We start from the raw sequence: 14,433 nt of genomic DNA, 5'->3' as shown, positions 1-14,433 counted from the left end.
GCAACACTGGAGGAATATGACCTAACCAGTAACGAGGTCAAAAGGTGTCTGCTGGAGCTGGATGTGACAGAGGCTGTTGGGCCTGACAGAATCTCACCATGGATACTAAAGGAAGGTGCAGAAGCACTAAGTGTGCCACTCTCTATTGTGTATAACAGGTCACTGGAAATAGGAGCCTTACCAGAAAGTTGGAAGACAACTAACGTGGTCCCAATATACAAGAAGGGTAACAGGCAAGAGGCACTGAACTACAGGCCAGTTTCCTTAACTTGTATACCATGCAAGGTGATGGAGAAGATCATGAGGAAAAGGCTCGTAGAGCATCTGGAGGGAAATAACTTTGTAACGCACCACCAACATGGGTTCAGGGATGGTAAATCGTGCCTCACAGGTTTAATAGAATTTTGTGACCAGGCAACAAAAATTAGGCAGGAAAGAGAAGGGTGGGCCGACTGCATTTTCCTGGACTGCCAGAAAGCCTTTGATACAGTACCCCATAAAAAGGCTGTTAAAAAAGTTGGAGCAAAAGGCAGGAGTAAAAGGGAAGGTGCTCCAATGGATAAGGGAGTACTTAAGCAACAGGAAACAGTGAGTAACGGTGAGGCGGGAGACATCAGAGTGGCGAGATGTCATCAGCGGAGTCCCACAGGGCTCAGTACTTGGACCCATCCTGTGGGTCCAAGTAGTTCAGTGCCTCTTCCATCACCCAAGTAACTGTTGTATCAAGCCTTGCTTCCTCTTCTTCACCTGTCAAAGGGCACTAGCTATAAAGCCGGAATCCTAATATATGGCAGCTATATCAGAGAAAACACTGTATATTAGATAAGGACCAAGGCTTAATTACCTGGGTTGAGTCAATCATTTGTGTTCTAACCGGCACGCCCTATATCTACTAACATTAACTGGCCAGAAATGATTAGATAAACGGGTTTCGGTAAGACACTTCCCTTGTGGTTGTTGACAGCGTGTTGATGATGGTAGAACACTTTGATCTCCATAACACCTCGTCCAAGAGAAATTATAGGAGCTGAACTCGCTCCAACGACTCAGTCTTAACCAACAATGGCTGACCACTCCCCACTGATGCTCCTGGCTTACTTTGTCCAGATGTCAGTAAGTGATAGAAGGGTCACATTTACTTTATTTTGATACTGATAATTAAGTTAATTATAATAAGAAGTTTTTATGATATAAAAGTCCAAAGACTAATGTATTTAAGAATAATTCTCAACAGAAGAGTTGGTGAATTTATCGTACTATGTGGCAATGATATCCCGTTTTCTATTGACGGAAAATTCCACTACAAGCTTCATTTTCTAAGGGTAACTTGTGTATACAACACAGCAGCAATATTATCTGCAATTGCATGTATTATTACATAGTGTCAGGTTTTTCGACAGGTGGAAACTTAGTACCTATATGAGCCACAGAGACATTACAAAGTCAGAGTAGTTAACAAATGGAATGCAGTAGGAAGTGATGTGGTGGAGGCAGAGTCCATACACAATTTCAGATGTAGATATGATAGAGCCCAGTAGGCTCCAGAATCTGTACACCAGTTGATTGACAGTTGAGTGGCAGGTCCAGAGAGCCAAAGCTCAACCCCCGCAAGCACAACTAGGTGAGTACGCTAGATGGAAGGTTTCTGCTCTTTCCATATGAAAACACTAATAATATTGAGACATTATTTCGAACATTCAGAACCGTCGTATTAGTGTGCAAGAGGCAGTGGCGTAATTAACTGTGGGAAGCAAGATCAACAAGTTAGGTATCCAATGCAACTTATTTTTTATAAGACATTTAGGTGTTCATGATTGTATATCTTATGACGATATATTTATAAATATATAATGAGAAAATGCAGCTAACGGTAAAATAGACGAAAAAACACCGCAGTTTACATATTTGAATCATGAATTTTATTAGAACAAACCTATTAAATTAGGTATAGAGTCATTGTAATATACGATTCATAGACCACTTGGAAATTTAAATGCCTTTTATCTACAAATAATAAACTAACATATGTTAGCTTATATTTTCCTAAACTGATAAATCTCTCTCCATATATTTTCAAATATTTCAAATATTTTCAAATGTCAGAAAGTTAGATATGCCAAATCTTTCGAATCTTAAACATTAACCTATTTGGTATATCAAACTATATAATTTGCAATTATACACCAAAAAACGGCTTCATGTCGTACGCCCATTGTATGCTAAATAAAATTTTCTATCAATAAACATGACGTATTGTTGAACATAATGTTTACTACATAAATATATTTCAAATACTTATTTATACTTCAATATTATTTTCAGCAGGATATGTGTATATTCCATGGAATATAAATACGGAATTCATAATGATTCATGGACGCCCTGTCAGTAGTGTTACAAATCAATTTAGATATCCAAAACAGAAAGGAGATATTGGCCGAGACTATACAAATAGTAAATTCATATAGTAAATTCTGTGGCTAGGCGTTCTTCCCTTCTGCGGCGCCACAGATACCAGTCACTCACGGAGAGGGTCGCACACCTAGCCTTGTCCCTACGTGAGGAGTGAGATAAACCCAGCCGTCCCCAGTGTTCTTTCTCTTCTCAACTGGCACTGTCCGCACCTCACTACGACTGGTCTAGCCCCTCAAAATACAGCCCGTCCTCCAAACAAAGACCCAAAAGTGATTCCATGCACTCGCCAAACCCCTGTTTATGCAACCCGTCCTCGACTCAAGTCCATTACATCCAGCGGTCAACCCCACAGACGCATTCATAAATTTTAACATGCTGTTCATTCAAAACGGGAATTTTCTCAAGTATAAATTAATATTATAATATATTAACATATTGGGTATATATAGGCATAGGATAGGTTAGGTTAGGTGTTTAGATTCTGTTGGCGATTATTTGTATTTGCAGTACGTGGGTGAAGCATTTACAGCGTTGTGGTTCGAACAAAATTCGTCAGTGAAGCACTTGTTCCGGATATGTTCGAACGTCAGCAGTTGTGAGTCGTGTGTGAACCGCTTTTCATTCATAAACAGGGGGTTTGGCGGGTGCATGGAATCACTTTTAGATCTTTGTTTGGAGGATGGGCTGGTTTATGAATGAAAAACGGTTTACACACGACTCACAACTGATTTCGTCCGAATACTTCCGGAACAAGTGCTTCACTGACGAATTTCGTTCGAACCACAACGCTATAAATGCTTCACCCACGTACTAAAAATACAAATAATCGCCAACAGAACCTAAACATCTAACCTAACCAATGCACAATATGCTAATATATTATAATATTAATTTTTATTTGAGAAAGTTTCCGTTTTGAATGAACAGCAATTAAAAATTTATGAATGCGTCTGTAGGGTCGACCGCTAGATGGAATGGATTTGAGTCGAGGATGGGTTGCAAAATAATACTCCTGTAAGGTCGCCAATCTGGCAAGCACCACCTGTTACCGGCAGGTAATTTTCTGTTAGATTTGTGGTTTTAAAAAAAAGCGCAAGATTCTTTGGCTGTACTGAAATTCACTCATGGTCTTAGGGAAACAATCAGGGAAGTGAAGGTGTGAATAACTCCAAACAGAGAACTAAAATATTTAAGCATTTACTAAAACAAATATACACTCGTTTGTGGCCAACTAAATGTGGTGACAGTTAAATATGGCAACACTCTCCAGTCAAATTTGAATGCAAATGGCAACACCGCTCCGGGCTCTCTTTATAGCGGAATTATAACTTTCTCCAGCACAAATGAACAAATTTCTTAGTCAACACATAGATAGTAAACTAAATATAAAAACAAGATAATAATGAGCAAACTATAATTTACATATAACTTGTCTTCCAGGCGAATACTCAAAAACAATTATCATCACATATAAGCCATCCACTTAACCATGAATTTCTAACAATTTTAATATTACGTTACACTCCTTTAAATGCGAGGGAGGCATTGGCCATTGCCTTGGCATTCTGAATTAACTCACAGTTTCTTTACAACGCAGATACAAATAGACCAATATATATTGTGACGGTAACGCGTTGGTGTTCGGCTGTTTAAGGCTAGGGGTATGGCCTCGTCACATAGTTATAAAAAAAAATAGAAAAACTGGAACTTCGTCTGTGGTAAGGTAAGGAGAAGACACACAAAACACAAGTAAACTTTAACAATGAAATTTTAATTACGTTAAATAAATCAAAACATGAAAATAATGCACAAACAAATTCTTATAATAAAATCAATCAATCAAAATAATAAGAATACTTAAATGACAAAATGAAAAGTTACGTTAAGGCAAAATAACAAGTGCAATACAAAAGTTAAGTGGGAGGTGCTGGAATATTGGCTTAAAGCCACCACCTCTCTCAGTACACGCTAGAGTCTAGCTGGGAGGTGTGATGGCCACGAAAGCACTGAACATTCTGAGGACTGATGTTGGGGCGGCCCCAGACATCAGGTAGTATGGGGGGCGAGTGCAGGTGCAGCCAGACCGGCGACCAATCAGCGCAGCCGGCAGCGATCAACATGTAGTTTGGTGATTTGGGTCCGAACAGGTGGCTGGCTGCATACGTTTTTGCTCACCCTGGCAAGCCTTGCTGGTGTTGTTGTCGTTGTTGGACATTTCTTCCATAGTCTTTTTATATAATTGTGAAGACGTAATTATGGAGGGAAGAGCAGGCTCAATCTCTTGAAGGAGATTATCGTCACAACTCTCCCCCGAAGCCTGCGGTTCTGGAAGAAGTACGTTGTTATGTGGTGGAGTAATGGATGGAGTCGCTTCTACTTCATAAACTCTGGAGAGGGCATCGGCTATGGTGTTGTCAGAACCCTTGATATAGCGGATCTCCAGGTTGAAGTCTTGTAAATACAGAGCCCATCGTAGAAGACGCTGGTTGGTGAATTGGGCTTGATGTAGGAAGCGGAGAGGGTTGTGGTCTGAGAAGATGGTGGTAGACCTGGCGCCTTGTAGGTACGGAGCGAAGTGTTGGAGGTTCAGGACGATGGATAGTAGCTCCTTTTCAATAGTGCTGTAGTTCCTCTGGTGTGGTTTCAGTTTGTAGCTGTAGTAGCTGACAGGTAGAACCTCCTCGCCTCGTTGTTGCATCAGGACACCACCAACGCCGGTACCACTGGCGTCGACATGAAGGACGAAAGGCTTGGTGATATCTGGAGAGGCGAGAATGGGGTTAGAACAGAGGAGGAATTTGAGTTGTTCAAAAGCAACGGTTTGCTGTATGGTCCAATTATACCGTTGCTTGGGACTGGTTAATAGAATTAGAGGTGTGGCGACTGTACTGAAATTCCTCACAAACCTACGGTAGTAAGAGGCAAGACCAAGGAAGCGCAGGAGCTGCTTCCTGGTGGTAGGCTGTGGATACTGTAGGATGGCTTGAGTGTGTGAGTCTAACGGAGCTATGCTGCCACTCCCAATAACATGACCCAGATAACGCACTTTACCTTTCGCGAAAGTGGACTTGCCCAGGTTGATGGTGAGGCCGGCTGTCAGGAGCTTGGAGAACAGACGTCGCAGCTGGAGCAGATGTTCACTCCAGGAGTTGGAGGCTACGACGATATCGTCCAGGTAGGCGTATGTGTTATCCAAGCCCTGGATGACACGGTTGACAGCTCTTTGAAAGGTGGCCGGGGCATTACATAGTCCGAAAGGAAGGCGTTCATATCTGAAAAGTCCAAAAGGAGTGATGAAGGCAGATATCTCTTTAGCGCGCTCCGTTAGACACACTTGATAGTACCCCTTAAGCAAGTCCACTTGGGACAAGTACTGGGCACTACCAATGGCATCAAGGATGTCATCTATCCTTGGCAAGGGGTAAGCATCCTTGACAGTGACAGAGTTCAGTTTACGATAGTCAGTGCACAACCGCACCTTACCTTGGGGTTTGGGCACCAAGATACAAGGTGAGGCCCAGGGGGACTCACAAGGTGTAGCCAGTCCATGGTCCAAGAGGTATTGCACCTCAGCACGCATGACTTCCTTCTTGCTCGGGCTGATTCGGTAGAAGGGTTGACGAATCGGCCGGGTGTCGGGGAGCAGTTGGATGTCGTGCTGGGTAACATTACACTCTTGGGGATCATCTCTGAACAACTCTTGATGTTCTCTGAAGATCTTGACGAGAGGTGCACTATGATTATCCTGAAAGTATTTGGGAAGATCATTAAGGATTTCGGAATTAGAAAGCGCTGACTCCTTGTCAGTGCTTTCGGGAGGAGAAGCTGGGAAGGTCTCACTGTGGATGTAGGGTTCTGTGAATGTGGAATAGTTAGTCAAGACAGTGGGAGGAGTACCATTATATTGCTTCAGGAGGTTGACGTGGCACAGCTGGGTCTTCCGCCGCCTATCTGGAGTCTCTATCACATAATTATTATTATTCCTGCACTCTTTGACGCAGTAGGGTCCTGAAAATTTGTTTTGTAAAGGTGAACCTGGGATAGGGAAATAAGCAAGGACGAAGTCTCCCGGCTTGAATTTTCTTACTTTGCTGGTCTGGTCGTAATGAGTCTTCATTCTCACCTGGGCTTTCAATAGATTATCATGGGCAAAGCGGTGGACTCTCTCTAGAATGTGCTGAAGGTTTTGAAGAAACTGGGGCACATTCTGATGCTCACTGAAGGTGGCATCTCTGAGAGAGTCTTTGAAAGCCTTAAGGGGAGTACGGCACTTACGGCCGTAGAGCATCTCATAAGGAGATACTCCTAGGGACTCATTGGGGAGACTTCTGAAAATACACATTATAAGGTCAATCTGCTTATCCCAATCCTTCGAGGTTTCACTACAAAACTTTTTCAAGAGTGCTTTGATGGTCTGATGACTACGTTCAAGAGAACCCTGTGAAGCAGGATGATAGGGGCTGGACAATACCTGTTTGATGTTGAACTCCTCCAGTGTCCTTTTGAAGAGATCACTGGTGAAGTTGGTGCCACAGTCACTTTGAATCTCCCTGGGAAATCCGTATTGAGTGAAGATCTTCAATAGATGTTTGATAACCGTAGCAGCCGTGATATTCTTCACTGGAACTGCTATGGGAAATCTGGTGGTAGGACACAGGATGGTTAGGATGTAGGCGTTACCTGAACTGGTCCGAGGTAAAGGACCAACACAGTCTATTATGAGTCTGTGGAAAGGTTCTGCAGGCACCTGTATGGGAATCAGTGGTGCTCTGGGAATGGAGACGTTCGGTTTGCCTGCCATCTGACATGTATGACACTGTTTTACGTACTGTTTGACGTTATTTACCATACCTGGCCAGTAGTAGTCTTGACGAATCCCATGGTAAGTCTTGTTGAAGCCGTAGTGGGAGAATGCTCCGTGGGCCAGGTGTAGAATAGTGGGCCGCAGGCTGGTGGGAATCACAAGTTGTTCGATGTTGGCCCAATCGTCCTCCTCCTTCAGTTTACTGGGTCTATATCTGCGGTAGAGCAAGTCGTTCTCTAGGAAGAACCCAGGAATACTGTCGGGTTGAGTCTCAGCCTGGAAAAACAATGGTGTTAAAGTAAGATCTTCCCTCTGCAACTTACGGAACTCCAACTTGGTCAGATGCGGGGGTAGTTTCTGAGGGTCTTGAGGGACAGCGGTAGCAGTAGAGTCAGCTGGCTGTGGACGTGCGGCTTGTGCACGGGTGGTCACGAGAACCGGAGGAGAAACTTCATCACTCTCTTGAACCTCTGCTGGAACATACTCAAGAATAGGGTTTATGGGCACAGAGTTACACACCTGGGGTTTGTCCATGACGATCAGGTTGGTCGGTTGCAGGTCTTCTGCCAAGTCGTTGCCTAGGAGAAGTTGCACTCCAGGCATGGGAAAAGGCTTTTCCCTGACGGCGACTTGGACTTCCCCGTTCACGTAGGGACAATCCAGGTGGACTCTGGCGAGAGGGTATGGAGTGGTAGCAGTGAGGTCAGTGATGAAGACTGTTTCCCCGGTGTAGACTATGTTGGGCACAGCCGACTTCAAGATGATCGATTGTAGAGCCGCTGTGTCCCTCAAGATCTTCAATTTAAAACGTCCCTCCGGATTTGAACCGTTGGCAGAGACAGTTCCAGTATACAGGTGGTTACTGAAAAGAGAAAGATCATTAACATCAACACCAACATTCATCACAGGCTTACCGGACTTAGGAGGAGTTGGTTTGGGTCGTTGTTGGTCAGTGGTTCCCTTGTATTGAGACTTACCACACTTGTCTATGGTATGTCCATAGAGTCTACAATACTTGCAGTACAGTTGTGAACCAGCTTGATCGGGGCTCACCTTCTCGTAACTGTACCACGACTTCTTACTGGAGGATGGTTCAGGTGTCAGCCGGTGGATGAGGCTGTAAGTGTCAGCCGACTTAGCACACTTCAGGTAGTCGGTTTCTTCTTTATCTGCTAAGTAGAGGCGGACAGGAGGCGGCACACGTCTCAAGAATTCTTCAACAAGCATCAGGTTGACGAGTTCTGTAAAAGTAGAGACATGTGCTGCTTCCAGCCATTTCATGAAATACCTCCGTTTCGTGTTAGCAAACTCGAGGAAGGTAGTGGTACTTGCCTTCAGGTGGTCACGGAATTTCCTTCTATAACTTTCAGTAGAGAGGAGGTAGGCGTCCAACACTGCTTGTTTCAGAGTGTAGTAGTCATTCTCAGACGCCAAAGTACTGAGTGTGACTGCAGCTCTACCTGTAAGATGGACTCTGAGAAGTGTGGCCCATTGGTCGACAGGCCAACTGAGTTGATTAGCAAGGGTTTCAAAGGTGGTAAAGAACACATCAACTTCTGCTTCTACAAAGGATGGCATTAACTTACTTGCATGTGATATATTAAAACTGACGGGAAGATTGGCAGTAGCTTGCTGGCGTTGAGTGAAGTGTGAAGTTTCCAAGGCGATTTCGCGTTGACGACACTCTAGAGCCAGAGTCGCTTGTTGCTTGTCATGTTCGCGTTGTATTTCCAACTCGCGTTGTTTGGTTTCAAGCTGTAAGCGTTCCCGCTCCTGGAGTGTTTCAAGCTGTACTCGTTCACGTTCACGGAGTAATGCGACCTCGCGTTCGTGTTCTTCTCTCCTCAAAGCAGCTTCGCGTTCTTGTTCTTCTCTTCGTATGGCAGCTGCTTCCCTTTGCTGTTCACGTTCAATCTTGGCCAGTTCTAGCTTGAGTTTCATCGTCGCCAAATCAGTTTTATCTGCAATATAGTAAGTTTCATGAGTTTCAGAGTCTATCTTACCTTGCTCTAAATAGTAATCCAGCAACAGGTTGTGTAGGTCATTTTTGTTGGCTTGGTAGGGAACTTCTAGTTGATACTCATGTGCAAGAGTTTGTAGTTCAGTCCTCTTGGCACGACTTAAAGTCCCTATTTCACCTGCTGGATTTGCACGGAAAGTTTGGAGACGAAACATGGTGAAATTAGCAAATAAAGGTACACGAATGCTCAATAATGAAATGTCAGAAACAGGACAACGTGGCAACTGGTACCTATCCTGTGTGATCTTTAACAATTAACGTTAAGTGAAAGATTAAATGATTAAATTAAATCAAGGGCGCAGGAAATCTTGTACCCGGTACTCATGTAAGAGGATAAGGGCAAGAAAATCCTACTAACAAATGAAACAAAGTTTCGAAAACAAATGAAACAGTCAAATGCTTCAAAAGTAAAATTGGTAGTCCAAGGATGTAGGCATACCTTGCCAAGTCTCTATAGGACATAAAGCAAGTTTTTCCTACTGAATTTAATATGATACTTACAGAATTAGCGAACTTTGTGCTCTGAAAAAATAAGCTAATTCCCTACCGTTGTATGTATCATCATCTCTGACTGACGTGTAGGGGTGCGAGGTGTCAACTTGTGACGAGAACTGCTGCTGAGGTCCCAATTCAGCAACTAAAGTTCGAGCTAGAGGAACTATGGCCCTCTTTATCCTCCTACAGTCAGATTGCAGAAGATTGGGTACTCTTGACCCGGGGCAGACCACAGTACCAGGGTACCAATATGATGATCTGTCAGAATGAGAAATATTCAAGGGACATAGATGGTAAATACGAGTAATAACATGGAGGGAGAGATGACCAATTAAGAGTATGACTGAGGCCTACAGTCACCACGTAATCCAAAGTTGTCTCACCTTCACTATATGTTACTCTCGTAATGCACAATACACCGCACCTTATAAAAAATGAAATTGAATGAAAAATAGTAAAGCTACGTTAACAAAGTTAAATACGCTTACCATAAATTACCACTTGGCACCAGTACCTGAGTGAAGCTCCTAGGACAGGCCCCCATATAACTTGTGACGGTAACGCGTTGGTGTTCGGCTGTTTAAGGCTAGGGGTATGGCCTCGTCACATAGTTATAAAAAAAAATAGAAAAACTGGAACTTCGTCTGTGGTAAGGTAAGGAGAAGACACACAAAACACAAGTAAACTTTAACAATGAAATTTTAATTACGTTAAATAAATCAAAACATGAAAATAATGCACAAACAAATTCTTATAATAAAATCAATCAATCAAAATAATAAGAATACTTAAATGACAAAATGAAAAGTTACGTTAAGGCAAAATAACAAGTGCAATACAAAAGTTAAGTGGGAGGTGCTGGAATATTGGCTTAAAGCCACCACCTCTCTCAGTACACGCTAGAGTCTAGCTGGGAGGTGTGATGGCCACGAAAGCACTGAACATTCTGAGGACTGATGTTGGGGCGGCCCCAGACATCAGGTAGTATGGGGGGCGAGTGCAGGTGCAGCCAGACCGGCGACCAATCAGCGCAGCCGGCAGCGATCAACATGTAGTTTGGTGATTTGGGTCCGAACAGGTGGCTGGCTGCATACGTTTTTGCTCACCCTGGCAAGCCTTGCTGGTGTTGTTGTCGTTGTTGGACATTTCTTCCATAGTCTTTTTATATAATTGTGAAGACGTAATTATGGAGGGAAGAGCAGGCTCAATCTCTTGAAGGAGATTATCGTCACAATATATATATATATATGTTGTACCTAATAGCCAGAACGTCGTACTCGGCCTGCTATGCAAGGCCCGATTTGCCATATAAGCCAAGTTTTCCTGAATTAATATATTTTCTCTAATTTTTTTTCTTATGAAATGATAAAGCTACCCATTTCATTATGTATGAGGTCATTTTTTTTTATTGGAGTTAAAATTAACGTAGATATATGACCGAACCTAACCAACCCTACCTAACCTAACCTAACCTATCTTTATAGGTTACGCTAGGTTAGGTAGCCGAAAAAGTTAGGTTAGGTTAGGTTAGGTAAGTTAGGTAGTCGAAAAAACATTAATTCATGAAAACTTGGCTTATTAGGCAAATCGGGCCTTGCATAGTAGGCTGAGAAGTGCATTCTGGCTACTAGGTACGACATATGTATATATATATATATATACTGTGTCAAAGGCACTGTGTCAAAGGCTTTCTGACAATCCAAAAATATGCAGTCTGCCCACCCTTCTCTTTCTTGCCTTATTTTTGTTGCCTGGTGGAGGAAACAGGAGAGGGTGTATGTGGAGGAAACAGGAGAGGGTGTATGTGGAGGAAACAGGAGAGGGTGTATGTGGAGGAAACAGGAGAGGGTGTATGTGGAGGAAACAGGAGAGGGTGTATGTGGAGGAAACAGGAGAGGGTGTATGTGGAGGAAACAGGAGAGGGTGTATGTGGAAGAAACAGGAGAGGGTGTATGTGGAGGAGACTGGGAAGGGTTTTTGTGGGCAAAAATGGGGAAGGGTGTGTAGGTTTTCAAAGTGATGTAGAATGTGTGTGGTGAAAATAGTTACAGTGAGGTGGCGAGACTACGAAGGTGTGTGGTGGGAGGTGTGAGGTTGATAGGGACGGTGAATTTTTAGGTGAAATCGGGTGGGTGTTTTTGATTGGAGATTGAGGGTAGACATGCGGATGGTGTTTGTGTTCGGGTAACGAGGTGTGTTTGTTTATGGGAGTACGGAGAGGATATGAAGATTTTACAGTGATCTTGGGAAACGGGAAGATTGTTTGTGAGAAGAAATCGCGATGGTATGTCTGGGATGTGGTGCGCGGGAAGAAATGGAGAGTGTATATGTGTGTATGGGAAGACTGATTGATTGATTGATGAAGATTAAGCCACCCAAAAAGTGGCACGGGCATGAATAGCCCGTAAGTGGTGGCCCTTTTGAGCCATTACCAGTATCAATACATGATACTCTAGATCTGTGGAGGTGCGACTGCACCCTGTGTGACGGGAGGTGTCTCCCGTCATTTAAACAGATTGTGGGAAGACTAGAGAGAGAGAGAGAAGATTAAGCCACCCAAAAGGTGGCTTGGGCATGAATAGCCCATAAGTGGTGGCCCTTTTGAGCCATTTCCAGTATCAATAGATGATACTGGAGATCTGTGGAGGTGCGACTGCACCCTGCGTGATGGGAGATGTCTCCCGTGGTGGGAAGACTGATTGATTGATAAAGATTAAGCCACCCAAGAGGTGGCACGGGCATGAATAGCCCGTAATGGGAAGACTTAGGAGAGTGTGTATATATATGGGAAAACTTGGTAGTGTGGGGGGGAGGGGGAAGGGAGAAGGAGGAGACTTGGGATAGTGTGTAGATAATGTGGGGTACAGGGGTGACCCAGGCTCTGCCGGGTACCCCATCTAGTATAATATAAGCCCTTCATTGATATTCTCAGAAAAAAACTACATGTAAATGAAAAGAGAAGACATTCCTCAAAGAGCAATAGCCGATCCTGAAGGCCCAAACAACAACGGGCTGAAAACAAACTTCCTCGAGCACCTGACTCCTATTGCTGCAAGTTAAGGTCATCTAAGAAATTATTTTAAAAGCTACGACGAGTCTTCCGTGCCTATAATAAATCTCCGCCTCCTTTCCATTGTCCCCTTAGCATTTGCGAGGATAGAGAGCTCTTTTACGTTGATATTTATCGTCTCCAGGGCGGTAAGCGGCTTTGCTCTCGGGGCTCAGGTGCAGGAAAGATTCTTGCTCTCTGTCTCGGGACGTTTCTACGAGACACCCAGATTATCTGCTCAATTTGGTCAAGATGGAATGAGCGCCATTACGAATCATCAATTTTTCTCCGACAAATGATGTGAAGACAAATCCCAATCGGGACCAATTAACTTGAACTTTGCTCAACTTTGTATATCAACATTTCGGTGTTTAAAGACATAGTCTCCATGATAGCATTTTTGTACATTCAGAACAACTGGCAGGTGAAAAGTTACATTAACCGAATAAAACTTATTTAATTACTTGAAGAAAAGATGCTATTTCGAAAGCAGGAAGTGCAGCAGAACGAGTATGGAATTAGTTAAACAGTGAAACGTATTTAGGAAATAAAAGTATAAAATTCTTTGAAAATGGTGTGTTTAATTGATTTATAATTCTATTCAATTTACAACTCTAAAGACCATTAGAGTTGAGACAGACGCTTGCAAGAGTGAATGAAACAGATATATTTATGAAAATGAACCAAGTTACTGAAATGTTATTATCCACGTTTATTTCGGTTTCCTGAAATGCTGTGCGTACCAAAGATCACATTCACTCCAAAAAAACAACCACTTATGGGCTACTCATGCCCGTGCAACCTCTTTGGTTGATTATTCTTCATCAATCAATCAATCAATCTCTCTCACATTACGGGTTATTCATGCCCTTGCCACCTTTTGGGTGGTTTAATCTTCATCAATCAATAAGTCAGTCAATAAATCAATCAATCAATCACTCCCATTACGGGCTATTCATGCCCGTGCCACCTCATGGGTGGCTTAATCGTCATCAATCTCTATCATCCATCACCGAGTCACAAACAGGACACAATGCAACCCAAAAGTGTAAAAGTTAGAGGCTAACCCCCTAAACGGTCATACTTTTGGAAAAAAACGACACTTTGAAAATTCTCAAGGACGGGGCCGGCATAACACCCAGTGACATTAGTCAGAAAGTTGAGGATATCACGTTCTTCTTCACAAGTGTGGAGGACATACACAAACTCCTGGGCTACGATTTCCCACTTCGCCAGGAGCACCACCTCTATCTCAACTTGCCACGTCAGTTCCTATCCGAAAGATTAGTTTTATCAGCAGGACGAGCCCATGGATAACTGACCGCACAGAAAGTGAGATCAGTACGAATAACGCGACCGAAAGCCCGAACTTGGGCGTGTTCGGCTTGTGTTTTGCAGTGACGTTAAATCAACAATGATGATAGTTTTCAACTCATCGACTATGTCCACTCAGGCTGTCACAAATAGCTTCTACTGCTTCTGCCTCAAGATATCATCCCGCCAAATGAAAAAGGAACGATATTATGAGCTCCAAAAGTGCTTCAAGTGCTACGACCTCTCACACCCCACCAACAAGTGTCAGCGTCCAGAATTGCAGCCTCTGCACCCGTGACCATCATTACTCCATCTGTATATCAACAACCCATCGCT

Source organism: Procambarus clarkii, chromosome 25 (genome assembly GCF_040958095.1).
Source record: "Procambarus clarkii isolate CNS0578487 chromosome 25, FALCON_Pclarkii_2.0, whole genome shotgun sequence".
NCBI classification, from domain to species: domain Eukaryota; kingdom Metazoa; phylum Arthropoda; class Malacostraca; order Decapoda; family Cambaridae; genus Procambarus; species Procambarus clarkii.
The sequence above is the reverse complement of the archived record's forward strand: the minus strand, read 5'-3'. Positions refer to the sequence as shown.